We start from the raw sequence: 6,024 nt of genomic DNA on the forward strand, positions 1-6,024 counted from the left end.
AAAGCACAGGGCAGGCCCCAGCTTGCCCAGTGATGGACTGGGCGATACCAACCATTCCCGCTGCAGGGAGAGCAGGGGTCCAGCTCCACCACCAAACCTGCCTGGATCCCGCTCCCCAAAGCTCCCCAAAGCTTCTTCCAGCCACAGGGAACTGGAGACCTGCTGGGGCTGGCAGCTGGCACCAGCACAATGAGGTGCCCACCTTGGCATTGAGCAGGCAGGGCTCTGTCTACGAGAGCTCCATGTCTGGGAGGAGATGTGAAGTTATGGATGGATGGATGGATGGATGGATGGATGGATGGATGGATGGATGGATGGATGGTTGGATGGATGGATGGATGGATGGTTGGATGGATGGTTGGATGGATGGATGGATGGATGGATGGATGGATGGATGGATGGATGGTTGGATGGATGGATGGATGGATGGATTGTGCAGTTGTCCCCAGCACAATGAGGTGTCCACCCTGGCACTGAGCAGGCAGGGCTCTCTCTACGAGAGCTCCGTGTCTGGGAGATGTGGAGCTGTCTTTGGATGGATGGATGGATGGATGGATGGATGCATGGATGGATGCATGGATGGATGCATGGATGGATGCATGGATGGATATCTAGAGGGACAGACAGCAATATTTAGGGATAGATGCCTGACACAGCATTGGGGTGACCTGCTCAGTGCCACCGAGCACCAGCACTACTGATAGGGCACTGATGTGTGCCAAGAGCAGCAGGAATCAGCATGGACTGGGTGGTCCCTCCCCTCTCTTGCCTTCCCCTCCGGCTGTTGGCATCCCGTTACCAGAGCCCTTCTGGTCCAGAGCCCTTCTTGTCGCTCGCCCCAGGCTGCTCCGGGCTCAGCTTTGCTGACAGCGTCAGCGAGGGGAAAGGCGATGCTCGCTCAGCGAGGGGCACAGGCACAATTAGCAGCACTCTGCCCTGCTCCTGCCCGCTGAGAAGGACCGGGGAAAGGAGGGAAAGCGAGCGGAAAGCGAGGGAAAAGGCGCTGGGGGAGGGGAGGCAAGCTGTCAGCGAGGGAAACAGCGACTTTCCGGAGGGAAACATCGATTTTTCGGAGGGAAACAGAGACTTTCTGGAGGGAAACAGCGACTTTCTGGAGGGAAACAGATTTTCTGCAGGGAAACAGAGACTTTCCGCAGGGAGATGCAGCCAAGAACTGGGGCAGCCCCAGGGATGCTCCCGAGCATCCCTGAACACGCCCAAGCGGCCGGGATGCCTCGCACAGCCCTGATGCTTTTCCGAGACTTTGTCTCAGATAGAAGCAAAGGTTTCTGTCAGGAAGGGCAGCAGCACGGACCTGGGGCTGTGCTGGGAGCACAGAGTGTCCCTCCAGCAGCTCTGCCTCCGCAGCAGCTCACAAATGGCTTTTGTCCCGGAGCGAATGACACTTGGTACTCAACTAGAGCTCCTGCCCCACTGCTGCCTGCACTGATGTTATCTAACAATAAATACCCACGATTTTATTGACCCTTGTGCCATTGATTAACCCTGCCCCAGTAAGGTTGGTTTCTCCCCCAGAGCCCCCAGCCCATCCCTGCAGGGAAATCAAGGATGTGCCCGGCTTAGGTGCCCGTCCCTGCTCTCTGAGCACACTCACCATCACCGAGTCAGTCATGCCTCTCATCTGGAACACGTCCATGGTGACCTCTGTGCTGTTGGAGACCTCATTGCTGCTGCTGGGGTTGGTTGGAGGCAGGTCGAAGTAGGTGCTGTCTGGTTCCCTGGGCAGGAGGTGAGGGCACTGTCATCCCCCAGCTCTCCAGCACAGCCTGTGCCACCACCACCGACCCCCAGAAACTCACAGTCCCCTCAAACCTCATCCCTTCCCCAAACCTCATCCCTTCCCCAAACCTCATCCCTTCCCCAAACCTCGTCCCTTTCCCCAATCTTGTCCCTTTCCCCAATCTTGTCCCTTCCCCAAACCTCGTCCCTTCCCCAAACCTCGTCTCTTTCCCAACTTCTTTCTCCATCCTCTGCTTTTATTTCCACCTGGCAGAGCTGTAGGTGCAGGAAATTCTGCACCCACCCAGCTACTCCAGCATATCTGTCACCTTGGGATGCCTTTACGTGAGAGGACCAAGGAAGGAAGATTAAATGAAGCACAATCCTTCTCCCTTGGATTAGAGCATGAGGCTCAAAGGCCAGAAGGCTTGCAAACGTCTTGGTGGGGCTGGGAGATGTTTAACTTTGGAATTGAGGGTTCCAGCTTGAGGGGACCTCTGACACTGTCCCCATGCTGTCCTGGAGCATTGCTACCCATGGCACATATGTGGCAAATGGAATGCCATGAGCAAAGTCTGAAACCAGGGAGCCAAATTTGCCAGGTGGAAAAGTGGTTTGTGGAAAGCAGAGGATGCAAAAGGAAATTTGTCTTTTTCACAGAGCCACTGCTGCCTCTGAACGCCCCCATGGGGAATGAGCACACCCCACTCACAGCGAGCTCCAGAGGTGCTCAAATGTGGGGCCTTCATCAGCTGGGGACGGCTGGGACATCTTCAGAGCAGGGGAGTCTGACAGAGGATAGATCACCCTGGGGGAAAGGAAACAGCAGGGTTAGTGCTGCCAGAGTGTCATTGGGTGCCGCGCTGTGTTGTGCCATGCTGTGCCATTCTGTGCTGTTCTGTGCTGTGCCATCTCACTCCAGCAAAGCAGCTCTCCAAGGAACCCCTCAATCCCAACTCCCTCCCAGCAGCACAGCAGGGACCAGAGAGCCCCAGAGCTCATGGCAGGGGACACACAGGTCGGGTCAGGGACCCCGGGGTCCCTTATGGGGGACACTCAGGACCAGAGACCCCCAGAGGTCATCGGGAAGGACACACAGGACCAGAACCCTCCAGAGCCCAACATGGGGGACACTCAGCACCAGAGCCCCTCAGAACCATCTGGGGGGGACACAGGACCAGATCCCTCCAGAACCATCATGGGGACACTCAGAACCAGAACCCTCCAGAGCCCAATGTGGGGGATACCCCAGATCAGAGGCCCCCAGGGGCCATTTTGGGGACACACAGAACCAGAAACTCTCAGAACCATCGTGAAGGACACCCAGGACTAGATTCCCCCAGAACCATCATGGGGACACCCAGGGCCAGAGACTCCCAGGGGCCATTTTGGGGGGACACTCAGAACCAGAGCCCATCCTGACTGCCCACACCACTGGCCATGGTGGGGGACAGTGCCCACAGCCCAGCAGTGCAGGCAGGGCAGCAGGCAGGGATGAGCCAAACCCAGCGAAATTAACCCATTTTTCACCCAAACCCTCCTGGCTGCTGCTGCACAGTCATAACCAGAACCAGCACCATAACATAACGCTCAGCCCAGGCCGTTCCCCTTTTCCCTGCAGGAGGATTTTTGGAGCAAAGCAGCCCAGCCCAGCTCTCCCCATGTGCCCAGGGCCTCCCAGAGCCAGCAGCTGCAGCCGGAAGTTTCTCGGAGCCATCTTGAGCCTCGTGCTGCCTTCCCCTGTGGGCAACCATCATCCTCCTCCCTCAGCCTCTCCCTGCCAGCAGCAGCACCTCTCCCTTGCCCTGTCTGACACCCCCAGGCACGGCTGGCTGTCCCTTTTCCCCTTTGTTGGTGTTAGCATCCCATCTCATAGCGAAAACCTGACACTTCCTGTGCTTTGGGCGGGAGCTGCTGAGGGCAGGGCTGAGAAAGGGATGCTCTAGTGCAGGGCAGCTTCCTCCTGAGCCAGGGGTGTTTCTGAGCCAGGGATGTTCCTGGGGGTGCAGGGCAGCTGCTCCCTAATCCAGGGATGCTCCAGTGCAGGGCAGCAGCTCCAGGGATGTTCCTGAAGGTGCAGCCAGGGATGCTCCCTAATCCAGGGGTGATGGAGTGCAGGTCAGCTGCTTTCTGATCCAGGGATGCTCCCTGAGCCAAGCATACTCAGGTGGGGCCCCTGGGACTCAGCTGGGGACTGTCTGGATGCAGGGGAGGGAGTTAAAATGAAAGCAGCAAAGTTTTCCCCGTCAGTTTCGACAAAGCGCAGCATCCACAGCTGCCCTGCCTGGAGGAATTGCCACGGCACATGAAGGCACAGGAGGGCACAGAAGGGCAGAGGAGGGTACAGGAGGGCACAAGAGAGCTCGTTCCCCACGGGTGCCACGTCGGGGACAGCCAAAAGCAGAGCCTGATGTCCTCCCATCCCTGCTCACCCCACGTGTGACACACACACAGAGAAACGAAAGGAGCCACGAGCAGCTCAAAGAGAAGCCCAGAACAGATGATAAAAGTGACAGAACAGCACTGCTGGCGCTCTTACCCCTCTTCCATGCTGCTTTCCCTGGCCCAGAGCAGCTGCAGGAAGCAGCCAGGCCTTTTCCTCCCGAGGAGAAAGCACCTCTGCACCGCCCCGGCTGTGTGGTCATCAGGGTGACACCAGCTCCAACCACGTGGCTGCTCTGGTTCTCAGAAGGGAACAAATCTGACTATTTTAAGGGCGTTTCAGAAGTTCCCTTTCACTCTTTGTGGCTGAGCAAAGCCAGGCCAGCTTCTTCTGGTGTCTGAGCTCTGAGCTGAGGGGTACAAGGGGAAGTTGGGGTGGTGGGTGCTGTTAAAGCACATCCCTGCTGCTCTGATTGTGATGGTGTTCACAGGACTCAGGATGAGGGAAGAGACGAGGATCTGACTTTGTTTCAGAAGGCTTGATTTATTATTTTATGATATATGTTACATTAAAACTATACTAAAAGAATAGAAGAAAGGATTTCATCAGAAGGCTGGCTAAGAATAGAAAAAGAAGGAATGATAACAAAAGCTCTGTCTCAGACTCTTTGCCTGAGCCAGCTGGGCTGTAATTAGCTATTAATTAGAAACATCTAACATAGACCAATCACAGATGCACCTGTTGCATTCCACAGCAGCAGATAACCATTGTTTACATTTTGTTCCTGAGGCCTCTCAGCTTCTCAGGAGGGAAAATCCTAAAGAAAAGATTTTTCATAAAAGATGTCTGTGACACACTGATTCCTGCTCATCACCTCTGCAGCAAGAGTGACAGCCCAGCACCAAGCACCTGGCTTGGTAAGGAATTTGCCCACCAATTTACATACAAATAGGGTTCCCCAAAGTTTCTTTGGTTCCCCAATGTTTTTCAGGGATTGCGGGAGGCTTTCACATTTGGGAAGCTGGGAAAGCACAGTGATGTTTTATGAAAGACATCTTCTATGAAAAAGACTTTCCTTAGGATTTTTCCTCCTGAGAAGCTGAGAGGCCTCAGGAACAAAATGTAAACATTGATTATCTCCTGCTGTGGAATGCAACAAGGTGGATCTATGATTGGCCCATGTTGGTTGTTTCTAATTAATGGCCAATCACAGTCAGCTGGCTTGGACAGAGAGTCCAAGACAGAGCCTTTGTTATCATTCTTTGCTATTCTATTTTTTGCTTTCTAAGGAAATCCTTTCTTCTATTCTTTTAGTAGAGTTTTAATATAATATATATCATTAAATAATAAATCAGCCTTCTGAAACATGGAGTCAGATCCTCGTCTCTTCCCTCATCCTCAGACCCCTGTGAACACCATCACACCCTCCCACCTCAGTGAGGCAATGGAGGATGCTTGGCACGGCTGGCACAGCTCAGGAAGGACCTGCACTGCATTAATGGCAGGCTTTTGACAGGAAAAAAAAAGACCAAAAAGTGCAAAGCAGGGATCCAGGGCTGCCGTGGGGTTTGCCGGCGTTCAGCCGCGCTCCAGCGTTCCCTGGGCTGCTGCTTCCCTCTGTTGCTTGTCAGGGCATTGCGGGGAGGCTGCACACGGGAAAAGAGCCCGGCAGCAGGGAGGGAAAACCTGCCAGGAGGTGATGTCCCACCTGTGAGCCCCGTGGGACCCGTTCAGCCCCGGGATGCTTCTATTTCATTTCTTATGTGACCTCTGTGGCCACCTCAGGGATGCGGGACTGGCTCCGCTTCCCTCTGCCCATGGAGCTTCCCAGTGAACAGCCACTGAAATAATGCCCAAAGATTAGCATGGAAATGCTCCACATACTCAGTTTTTCATGGTGG

This window comes from Ammospiza caudacuta, chromosome 22 (assembly GCF_027887145.1).
Source record: "Ammospiza caudacuta isolate bAmmCau1 chromosome 22, bAmmCau1.pri, whole genome shotgun sequence".
Taxonomy (NCBI): Eukaryota; Metazoa; Chordata; class Aves; order Passeriformes; family Passerellidae; genus Ammospiza; species Ammospiza caudacuta.